Source organism: Dermacentor variabilis, chromosome 3 (assembly GCF_050947875.1).
Source record: "Dermacentor variabilis isolate Ectoservices chromosome 3, ASM5094787v1, whole genome shotgun sequence".
Taxonomy (NCBI): Eukaryota; Metazoa; Arthropoda; class Arachnida; order Ixodida; family Ixodidae; genus Dermacentor; species Dermacentor variabilis.
This window is the reverse complement of record NC_134570.1, coordinates 133,623,054-133,635,186: the sequence shown is the minus strand read 5'-3', so window position 1 is coordinate 133,635,186 and position 12,133 is coordinate 133,623,054.

The window sequence follows — 12,133 nt, the reverse complement described above, 5'->3', positions numbered from 1 at the left end:
GAGCTAGATATGGTGTAGAAGTACTGGCCTAATATGTATGCTTATTCCTGTAGACTTGCTTGCGTGCCTGGAGCTGAGAGTATGAACATTGTGTAAGGAGCGTAATCACTCCTACACTCGGTAACCTGGTCCCGCATTCTCTTGGATGTGCTTGAGGTGTTAATCGATGAAATATAACTTTTCCATGAGTTCTTTCGATTTGCCTGCGGATGCACCTTGCTTTCACTTTTGCATTTTTGAACCACAGAAGATTATGTTGTGTTGGATACCTTCGAAAGATACGCCACGCTTTGTTTTGAAGATTTTTAGCCTCATTGCACTCGTTAGTCAGCCAGGGTTTCAGTTTTTTCCTTAAGAATTCAGTAGATTGAGGATAAACATTTTTCACTACAGCAACTATTCAAGCAGTAATCCTCTCATTCGCTTCGACTATGCTTAGGTCATCTACAATCACTTTAAACCAGAGTGGCTTTTTTTTTGCTGGAGAGGCCAGTTTGTTCGATGAAGTTTTCAACGGGGTGCTCTGAAAGATAGGATAGGTCGCGTGGATGTTAGTTTCATATATGCTGGAATATGATCACTACCATAGTAATTTACTATTACATTTTGATGCAGACCAGTGAATAGAAATGGTGAACACAGTGACAAATCAAAGCATGTCATAGCCTTGTCAAACACTGGTGCGACAACCTACTGCTCCGTAAGGAGCAGTAGGTTGTCGCACCAGTGTTTAAAAGGCATGTCATTTGTTAGGATAAAATCTTCGTGTTTGTTCGCTGGTGTCTATTGTTTTACTAGCCAAAAAGGTGTTATGTGAGCTAAAATCACCCGTTATTAAGAAAGCCTGAGGTAGCTGTTTAAAATTCTCTCCTGATGTTTTACGGTAAAATGTGAACATGGTGGAATGTCTGTTGAGAAAATGGTGATGGTTTTGTGTGCTAGAACGGTGAGAGCAACGGCTTCTATGTGAATGGTAATGACAGCTTCTCTAGCTGCCATACAGCGCTACAAAACAATGGTTACCCCACCCGGAAACCGGCTCGCCTGCGTACAGTCGCCTTGTACAACAATCAAGCCTTTTAATTTTTTAAAAGGCCTAAGTTTCTTTCCTGAAAGCACAAGGCCACAGGAGAAAAGTTATTTAACATGTCTTTGATGTCATCTGAGTTGCGCAGGAGGTCTCTACAATTCCAGTAGACAATAAAAGCCATTTTCAAACGGAAAGGTAAAAAATGGCATTACGAGTGAATAAGAGAGAACATGATAGGTGATACAATCTAAAGAAGGCTAATACAAAGGAGCGATTACCTTTAGGTTATCGCTTTCTTACTGAACGTGGTTATTGGGTCTTTGTCCCTATTTCCGCGCTCGAACGAGCGCTCGTCCTTCGGTGTCGATAACACCGGGCTTTTTGCGTCGACGTGCATCGCTCTCAGAGGCGGGGCAAGACCGAGAGTTGGGCGCCGAGAAATGTGCCTCGGGCATTGGAGTTCGGCTGGTTTTAGGGCCCTGCGGGACTTGTGTCTGCAGGGCCTTTGAAGAGGATGGAGCAGCACTGGCTGCTTCCACCGTGAAGGCGAGAGGGGTCACAGCGCGACCACTATGCGTTTGTTGGGAGGAATCCTGAGGCCTCTGTGACACTGCCTCCACTTGCGCCAAATTGGCATAAGTTCTTTGCGATAGGTATGGCAGTTCTTGCGTCAAAGAACGAGATTTTTTAAACAGTTAGTGCAATTACTTCTTTTTCTTTTTTCCAGCAAGGGCAAGACAGCGAGTAAAGTGGATAGTTTTCTTAGCAGTTAACGGAATGTGTGGAAGAAGAGCAAATATGAGATTAGTGATCACTTAGGCTGTATTTAGCACAGGTTGTGGGTGTTTTGTTGTAGCACAGTGGATGTTTATGGCGTGAGCGTGATTGTCTAGTTTCTTATTTAGATATAATTCTTGAGCTGTCGATATTAAGCTGCTTATGAAGGAGTTGGAACAGCATTTTTCGGCGTGCTAATTTAGTGCGTTTATTTATTGTTAAGAGTCCAGATCCTTCAAATAATTTTGAGGGTGAATAGAACAGACCATATTTGTTATAAACAAACCTAACGGCTTTCTTTGTACACATTCCAGCTTGTTAAGTAAATTCAGTGTTAGACCTTTAGGTCTAACACCTAAGACCTAATTTTCTAGTTTTTCAGGCTAGAAGAGAGAGAGAGAAAGGTAAAGGAAAGGCAGGGAGATAACCCGGTATTACCTCCGGTTGGCTACTCTCTACTGGGGGAGGGGCAAGGGGATGCGATAGGTAAGAGAAAGATAAAAAACACCTACACACATACAAACGCACGCACGTACACACGAACTGTTCATGTTGGCATTGTCACGCACCGCGCAAAGGCGTTCTTAGTGTTACGCAGTGTCACCATCCAATCCTACGTCACAGAGTGTACAGTCACAATTTGTCAGAATGTCCCTTGTGTTTTATTCCAGGCTAGAAAACTTACCAAAAAACATGCCAGCTACACCTCCCATCTGAAAACCTGCACAACCTGCACAGAGAAAAATATAATCCCTAAATATATTCCGTAAGAACATGCCGCCCTAACGCCCTAACCACTCGCTTCCCCAACACCCTAAATGCCGCTTTTTCTTGTTTCTTTTTCTTTTCTTTTCTCTTGGTGCCCTGCCCCCCCCCCCATTTATTTCTCTCTTTTTCTTTCTTATTCTCCCCGCCTACCACTCTCTCGTTCTTCTCTCCTCGTCTTGGGAACCCCGCTCACAGACGTCAAGCGACAGCGCTCATTCTCTCCCAAGTATCTCCCTTTACAACCAGCCGCCACCGAAAACAACCGCACGTGACGTCAGTGCACTAATCCTTTAAAAGTAACCTGCCGAGGCTGACGTGGCCGCCTTTGATGAAAATAGGTCCACCTATCGAAGCGTTGGCCTGTCTTTCTGGGACACCTTATCCCTGTTTATAGCCTTTATACAACAGGGTGCTAGTCCATCTGTCAGCCCCTTTCTTGACTTTGGATTTGGCAGTAGTTTGTTCCGTGTCACCAATGGCGCAGGGAAAAATTTGATATATGTTGTTTCCGTGTCATTCTTAGCAAAGCTGATTTTCATACATTTAAAATAAACTGCCGTTTCGTACACCATTGTGATACTGTTCTTAAGGCATTGTTGAGGACAATATCTTCGGAAGGAGAGTTAATTTTTGTATAAATAATGGAATCACCAGCGAAAAGCTTTATGTTCTGATGGATGAGGGTAGATCGTTAATGAAGGTTACGCATAAGATAGGAGCCAGGACATTGCCGTGCGGTACTCCTTATGAAACTTCTGTTACTTCGGATTTCCGCTGACTTATCTTTAGAAACTGTGTCCGGTTGTTTAAGTATGGACTAATCCAGTCTGTAATTGGTCCGTTACCTACCGTCAACTGTAATTTTTTATTATTTTTGATAGGATAGCCGGGCAAATGCTTAGCAAATGTCAAGTGAGATAAAGTCGGTCTGCTTTTGTTCATCAATAGTCAAAGATATATTGTGTATTAATTCAATTAATTGTGTAACTTTGGAAAGACTTTGATGAAACCCGTGTTGAAACATTGCAAAACATTGCAAAAGGCGTTCATTTTCAAGGTAATTAGTGATATGTTTAAGAATAATGTGCTTGAGTAAATTGGATATTGTGCTTGTTAATGATATCGGGCGATAGTCGGCGACATCAGCTTCACTCCGAGTTGGTATCACTTGTGCCATCTTCCCCTTACAGGGCAAGGTACATGAAGTTAAAGACATGTTGAAGATTATGTGCCTATATTTGGCTACCCATTCGGCGTAGCGGCTGAGACACTCATTCGGTATGTTATCAGGCTGTCGTCGCTTTTTGATTTTTATTGTTATCAAAAGGTTAAAAATACCTGCTTCGTCTATGTTAAGAGGTTCTATTTAGCAGGGTTCTATTTAGTTGGCACTACGAATCTTAACATGCGGTCTGATCTCGATGTCTGTAGAGAAAACTGAGTGAAAGTAATTATTAAATAAGTTAGCTCTGTCCCTGCTTTCTTCGGGAACGTTTTGCTGTTTTTCCGAATTTCAGGATATAATTAGCTCCAAAATTTTTGCGGTGCATCACCTAGAAAATTAGGTAATGTGAAAGGAAAGTACTGATTTTTTTTCAGTGGTTACTTCAAGTCTCATTGACCTGATAACATCCGCAAGGCTACTTTTACTTATAAGGCTCGGTGTTCGTTTAGATTTTCTGAGACGCTTTACTTTGTGTTTTGCATGAATACTATCGCTATTTATCCATGTATTGAAATTTTGTGTTTCCTTGGTTTTGGTTGGTATGTAGTAAGAACTGCAATGTAGTACAACTCCTTTAAATTTCTGCCACAACGATTCGATGTCAGCATCTGGATGGCAAGCAAGCCGCTCAAACAAACTACATTCGTGTGATAGTTGGTCGACTATGCCAATGTCATCAGCATTCTTGAAGTCGAGGAAAGTTAAAACTGAGTTGGGGGGCCTTATGCGGTCACGGACTGGAAATGAACACAATAATATTTGTGGTGCGATATACCGTCAATTAACTCAACGTTTGATTTATCAGAGGCAAAATGGTCGCTAAGAAACTCCAGGACAAGTATATTTGAGTTACACCCCTGCACACTGGTGGGTCGACTGCTTAATAATTCTAGAGAGTTTAAATGTTAGCATAGTATAAAAAATTATGCCGGAAGACAGTGACTGATGCATCGTGACCCAGTCGATAAAAGAGAGCCTTAATTCGCAATCAGTATAATCCTACTTGTAACAACATGAAAGAGCAGGTAAGTGTACAAGTAATGCAGAACATCGATGTTTGATGAGCGACTCTGATAGACGAAGCCAACAACAACTGGACAGGAAGTTAAATGCATTTTACAAAAAATAGTTTCCACTCCTGCAACGTCGTGAATTGCCGTGAAATGAGCATCTTTTCCTATTAGAATGGCTACACCTCCTCCACGCGCAGTTCTATTTTTACGTAAGGCGTAATTAGGCGGCGTTATCTCGAAGTCCCTGACGTCACTTGACCGCCATGTTTCGGTGAGCGCGAGAAATTCAGGTTTAGGTCTGAGTAAAAGTGAATCTAGCCCGATTATCTTTTGAAAATATGCTGTGAGCTTTAATGTTGGCGAACTGGGTGACCATCTAAGTATTGCGTGGACGCAACGTGATTGAATAGTAGATTGAACTCATTGAATAGGTAGGTGGTCCAGCGCAGCCGATGTCCTTCGGGCTCACTTTTGCCTGATGGGCTTTACTAAGGAATTCCTGCTTATTTTACTTGACCAGCAAAGAGAAAGAATGTGTTTCTGCTCTCCTGCTGTTGCTAGGACTCAGTGAACGATCTCCAAATCAGCATGGATAACATGACATGCTACTTTAGTACCTGTGGTTTTTCACAATGGAAGTGTAAACTTTATCTTAGGAGCACCGTGTTTCGTTCAGATATAAATCATTTATCCGGAAGTATTGTTCCATCTCGGAAAGGCGCTTTGTCAGAGACTCATTTCGTTTTGTTAGCGTCTTGTTAGTAGACGTAAGACTTGGGTTTTCTGCTCCGACTTATTCAACAATGGAATTCAAACGCATCGACACCTGTCGCCAGGTCAGCGATGGCAGCCTTCAGTGCCAGCGCCTCTGGAGCTGACTTTTCAACAAGCCGACAGCAAGCTCTTCTAACCTGTTTTCGAACCATACCTCAACTGGGCAACACTTTTCGTCAGTTCAGCCAGTTCAGCGAGAGTAGGCATGGTCACAGGCTTTCGACAGTACAAAATACATCACTTGTAGCAGCAGCCAACGTAGAACTAGATCCCCGAAGCCGAGAACAAGGAAGTGCAAATTAACTGACCTGCAAGGCAATAAAAAGCGTTTATCTGCAGAGACAGTATGGGGGCCGAAACTGCTGCTGTCAATTGGTGTAGTTGAATCTCCCGCAACAAGCCGTTGCACACAAGACTGCTTCATTTCTTCCTTGAAACAGACGATGCGTGGAAAATGTGCATGAAAAATTTCAACGCAGTTTTAGCAAGCATTGCTCTTCTAAAACAAACTTATTAGGTTAGTAAACATAATCTTGAGCAACATTTACAATCGGGACGCACCATTTCGGATCTATGTCGCCTTTTCAGGAATGTTTGATTACTTGAGTCGGAAGATCCTTGTGAATAAATTACTCTCTTACAGTTTGATTGGCGTTGTTCACAAGCATCCTGCTGAAGGTTTATGTAAAATGCCGAACATTGTGTGTTTACAGGTGCATTCACCTCTGATTTGCAAAGTATTAAATTTTGTCCACCTCAGGGTACACAAGTTGCATGGAGGGGAGGCGGGAGGGTCATTCCGCGCGAGACGTTTCCAGATTCCACAAGTGACCATGGGCCATTCTCCTGAGAAAAATTGGGTTCGTAGGTGATTGCTGGAATGAGCTTCCAGCAAAATATTTTTTCTCGTAAGGATCTTTTGGTGACGAAGTGCAATATGAAATTTCCGTGAAGAAAGAAAAATTGGTTGAAGGAAAAGTTTTCTCTAATCAAGTGTGAAACTATTTACAATCGGAAATTTCTTTTTATAATATTCTACTGGAGTCGTTTGTTCATGCGACGTCGGAGGGAAACACGTATTTATTTTCCGTGTTTATTTGTCAGATTAAAAAGCGCAAACTTGTTCCTTATCTAGGCATTCCTTGCATACGTATACTTAACATTTAAGCCAGCTTTTTTTTACTACTTTACGCCGTCGCTCTAAATTATGGTAGAATTATCGTTCGGGTATGAAATGAAGTACTTTTCCAAAGTATTACTCCCGAATTCTGCAACAAGTCACCCTTTGACGACGTTCACTCCCAAATTGGGCGTTAAGGCCCTCCATATAAATATGTGTGAGATTTCTCCTTAAGCGCAAGAGCCTTTCGACTGGTAGTGTAGATATTACAATTCAAGTAAATCTTGTTTACATTCTCTTAGCATAAGCTAGAGCAACGGACAATCATAATAAAAAGATTTTGTGGCTGGAACGATAACGATCTTTATGCGAAAGATTTCTGAAAGCGCAGAACTTTTTTTTTGCTTTTTACTTGAGCCAAATTATTGAGGAACAATAATAAATGTGTTCAGCTATGACGTCGCATGAAGTGAATAAAGACGTAGAGTATTCTAAAATAACATTTTCCTCGTGCATAATATGACGTCATTGTAGATCCTACATAACAATGCGACACCTGATTAAAAAAACTACTTCCAAACCAGTTTTGCTACTTAGCGGAAACGTCAAAGAACGTTTACATCAGCAAAAGATTTTTTATAAGAAAAAAAATTTGGTCAAACTTAATTCGCAGGATCACTAAGAAGCCCAATTTTTTTCAAAGTGAATCGACGATGGTCACTTTTGGGGTCTGGGACGTTTCGCGTGGAATCACCCAAGCTGGGTCCAAAGGATATTGAGATAGCTTTTGTTTCATGTTCACATCAATGATTTATAGAGTGTTATATCAAGTGATCAAGATTAGGTTCCCTGATACACCGAAGACACAAGATTTCAGATTGCAGGGGGAGAAACGACAGAAATCGAAGAAACGCGTTAGTGTATTACCCCACTTTTCTTCTCGGGAGAAAAGCACATTTCTTGACTATCGACTCGCAAAAGCCGAAAGCTGTCCTCTCCAAACCTGCATGAAAAACTACCAAATATCCTCACATAACCTCGGATCATATAAACTATAGATAACGAATTCTGCAAAGCTGTTAGGTATGTACACATCCAGTACTCTAACCTGGGATTTGGGACAAACACGTGGAATAATAATACAGAAAGTTGTGCAATATTATTGCCTTATTACATACCAATCAATACATTTGACCTGAACCGACATATTCTAGTACAAAATGAAATGTTATTAATTTTACTGAAGAAATAATAAAACTAGTCTTTATTATTCTCATGCGCGAGACATTCTATTATCACTATCGAGTAATGAAAATTATTAAGCTCAGTAGCTATGACCTCTCCAAATTTTAATCTATAGGTAATATGGAAAATGCTCCATTATTATGAACCTGTCAATGTTCAATAAAAATATACTACATCTTTAATACACCATGTACAAAAAGATGACTTCTCCGTTGACCTCTAAATGATTATATTGTTGGAATCGATGACACACTTCCGCGATTGTAAAACAAATTATTGGAAAACTGTATTGACCTCGTCCACCTACCACAGAAAAGAGAAAGTGCTATCTTCTTCGTATACAGTCATGGTATTTACTCTCTCTGATAATGTTTCTTTGCTGAAATGATATCGATGTTGTTGTTCTTTCTGTTTCCGCTTGCTGTCCCAGTTTGTGATCTCGTACGCCTGTATCTCACAGTGCTGAGTAAGTGCTCTTTCTGGTTCTGCGCTTGTTGATGAAGTGCCCAATGATTCTATATGTTCGTCGATTTTTTTCTGTTAGTTTTGATGTGGCCAATATAGGGAGAGTTGCTTTGTAACGTTCCTTGACAAAGTAGCCTTTAGTGGCTGCCCCATCCCTTCCGTTTCAAAAGGGAAAATTCATGATTTGAGCGATTGATTTTTACACGGGGACGTTTAACACAGATACGAGCCTCTTTGCAAGATAGATGCTTATTCGTATGCATCCAGCTATTCATAAACTGTGAAGCGATGTCTCGGTTATGCTCTTTTATTGTTCACCGTATGATGATCGCGCCACTATGCCAGTCATGAGAGGCAAGCTTCAAGTGTGGGTACCCCGCCTCGGGATTTGCCCAGGAAATGTTAACTTCCATATGCGAGATGATGCGTCAATAGCGGAAATGCAAGAACCGCATCAAGAGTGGTGACGTATGAGAACTTCTTGCCGTCATTCCGTATATTCACGGTGTGAGTCACAGTCCTGAAATGATTACCTGCAGAGAGAGCTTGAAAACTGTTTTTTAGCTGAAACTAAGGCATCGACCATGTGCAGACGCTTGAGTACTGACAAGGAATGGGGAATCTGCAAAATGAACGAGAAGAAAAACGGGCACTGCAAACAAACTGTCGCGTATCGCATCACTGTATCATGCGGCCGTAATTATTCTCTCACTGAAGAAACAGTACAACGTGTGTACCTAGTGGCTCAAAGCAGAGACTTCGCGTGCCTATGGCATTTTCATCGAGTCAAAATTTCAACAAACCCACCACGTCAATAGCTCTGACAGCTAGAGAAAGAGCACACGTTTCCCGTAGGTGACTTCCGATTGCAGATGCTGGCATCGCAGACGCATATGCGGTGTATGTGTTTGTGGTTGTTTGCGCGTGCTCTGTTGATATATGCAGCCGCATACGGAGAAATAAAAGTAAATTGATAGCTCAGCGATCGCCTTGTCTCTCTTTCGGTCCTGTGTTCTTAGTTCAGCGGTTCCAGCTCGCGTTGAACTAGTGGAATTTTGTTTTGTAATATTTCGATATCAATCATATGGAAACTGCAGGCGTCACCACTTCCGCGGCCGTGCTGTTTCAGGCCAAGCGCAGCCTGCGCGCCTTGTTGTAGGTGATGTCATTTGGGCTAAGTGCGAAGGTGAACTCGCGAGAGGCAACGAGATGGCTAGTGTCTTGATGCGCACTGTCTTACCAGACACTTATTTTTGGAGAGGACATGAACTGCTTGGTTTTTGGAGGCGTGACACAGCAGAAAAGTACAAGAAGCTGCAGCACGGAATGTTCGCTTAGAGACAAGCACGTCATCGCACCAGGGATGTCAGTGTGAGTGCTCGCGGTCATCGCTTCTAGTCTGTTACACAGGATATATAAGAGCGATGTCATATATTGAAATCTATTGCTTTAGAAGCCTTGCTGAAGAAATTGTTGTTTGCTAGGGAGCTGGAACGCATAGATAAACTGTGCTCCTGTGTGTGTTTCTTCTGTCCGCCAGCGTCCAAATGGCCCTGCTTTTCAAGATGAGCGTAAACCAAGTTAGCCATCTTTCGGCCTTGCTACAGTAAATTATTTTCATACCTTCAATTTGGTAGAAATCGTTGGACCGCGTCGAGGTCAGCAGCTGGAGGCCTACTGACATCAGATTTTTCATCAATCCGGATAACCGCAACGACTCGTAATAGTCATGACACCATTATTCTTCAGCCAATAATGCTTTTCAAGTTTTGTCACCTTGCTTAGACAACTTGTCGTTCTCAGTTTTCTGGTCCTTTGTTACTAGCTACCACGGCTTCTGCGTTGTGCGGTGCTTTTACTTTTACTTCTTATTTATAGATTCAGAACTCCACACTAAGGTTATTCACAATAACAACATCCCCAGAGTAAGTATGTGATCTAAATGAATTTAGTTTCAAAAGACTCCTTCACAGATTTTTTAGACATTGCGGTGAACGTAACTTTCACTCTGTCAATTTTATTTGAGAAAACCATACTAGCCGGCATTATTTCACAAGCTGGTTGGGGACGCGATATAAAATTAACACAAAATTGAAGGTATGTGGTCTTAAACTGGGGCAGCAACGCATTTACAAGGCAGAAGTGTATTGGACAAAAACTAACCTGCACTAACCGATAAAAATGTGTTATACTGCTATTGTTTTAGAGTTGCTGCTGCTGTAGTTCCAGCGTCGATGTTCGTTTCCTAAAGTCAGAGCTTTTTACAAACGTCGAGCCGCCCTGGTGGAAGATCACTAAATTTGTATCGATAAGACGATATCTTAAAGGCAACGTGCTAATTGATTATGCGGTTGGCAATCGTCAATACTTCTCGTATATCAACGGCAACTCTAAATGAACTTGCGACACATTTGGGTTGGACTGCATACGTGTTTCCTGTAGATATGGAGGATAAAAATTATGCGGATTCAGCGCACTTTTCTAAATCTATGTGAAGCGAATGTTTCTTTAGGCTGTTAATGAAATGCTACATAATAAGTTCAGTCAGGTCAGCTGCACTAACCATTACTTGAAACATGTAATCACGTGATGTATTTGTTAGTGCACCGCACCGCCGACAACGTTAGTGTCATGCAATGTTTATGGTTATGCATTGCACTCTTCATAAGGTATGGCGAAATGCAAACAACAGTTCAAGCCAGTGCACGTTGCGATTTGCATGAGCTGTGTAGAATCAGTAATGTCACGATGACGAAGCGGATGATGAACATTTGTTGAGGGACGAAGCGTGCGGAGATGTGTCTGCAGAGAGAAGACGCGAAAGAGAGGAGTAAGGTTTTGCTTCACATTCGCCCACTTCATTCTTGAGTCAATGGACAAAAGAAAACTAGCGTGCGGGCATGTGATCCGCACGTGCGCGCACGCTATTATACACAACTGCTCTCAGACGTACTATGGTAAGTCAAGCACGCGCTAATCGCGCCAAAGAGCTACCTGCCGTTGGTACGAGAGACGTATGCACACGCTTATTTATTTATTTATCAAATACTGCAGGCCTTCACAGCAGGCCCTAGCTGGAGTGGCAAAACACACAACAATGCACAATATAAATTAAGCGCAGTGACAGCACAAAACATAAGAGCTAATTTACAATGATACAAGTTGTATGGTAACAGGAGAAAATTTATACAGTGTGAAACATGACTTTAAATAAGGAGCACACAATTTGTCAATAGATTCAATGACCATAATCACATAATAAGGCAGCTTGTTCCATTCGTCAATGGTACGTGGGAAAAAAAGAATAGTTAAAGGCGTTTATTTTAGCGTGGTATGGAGTTAGAGACTGATCATGATGATGCCTTGTACGACGAGTAGTAATGGGCATAAGATAAGGTTGAGGACTCATAGAAAGGCTATTGTTCATAAGTAAAAATTGAAATTTGAGTTTTTGAATTTTCCTTTGTGCTTGCAGCGATGGGATGACATGCTCTTTCATTAAATCCGAGGGTGAGTCTGTACTTCGGTATTTCGAAAAAATGTAACGTAGGGCTTTCCTCTGGATTAACTCTTGTGCCTCAATATTCTGTTTAGTGTAGGGGTGCCAACGTGTACAATCATATTGTAGTTTTGGTCTGATGAGGCTGTAGTATGCTAAATGGTTTATCGTGGGAGTATAGCAGGATACGACAAAAAAGGCTGGGTGGCCCTTTGGC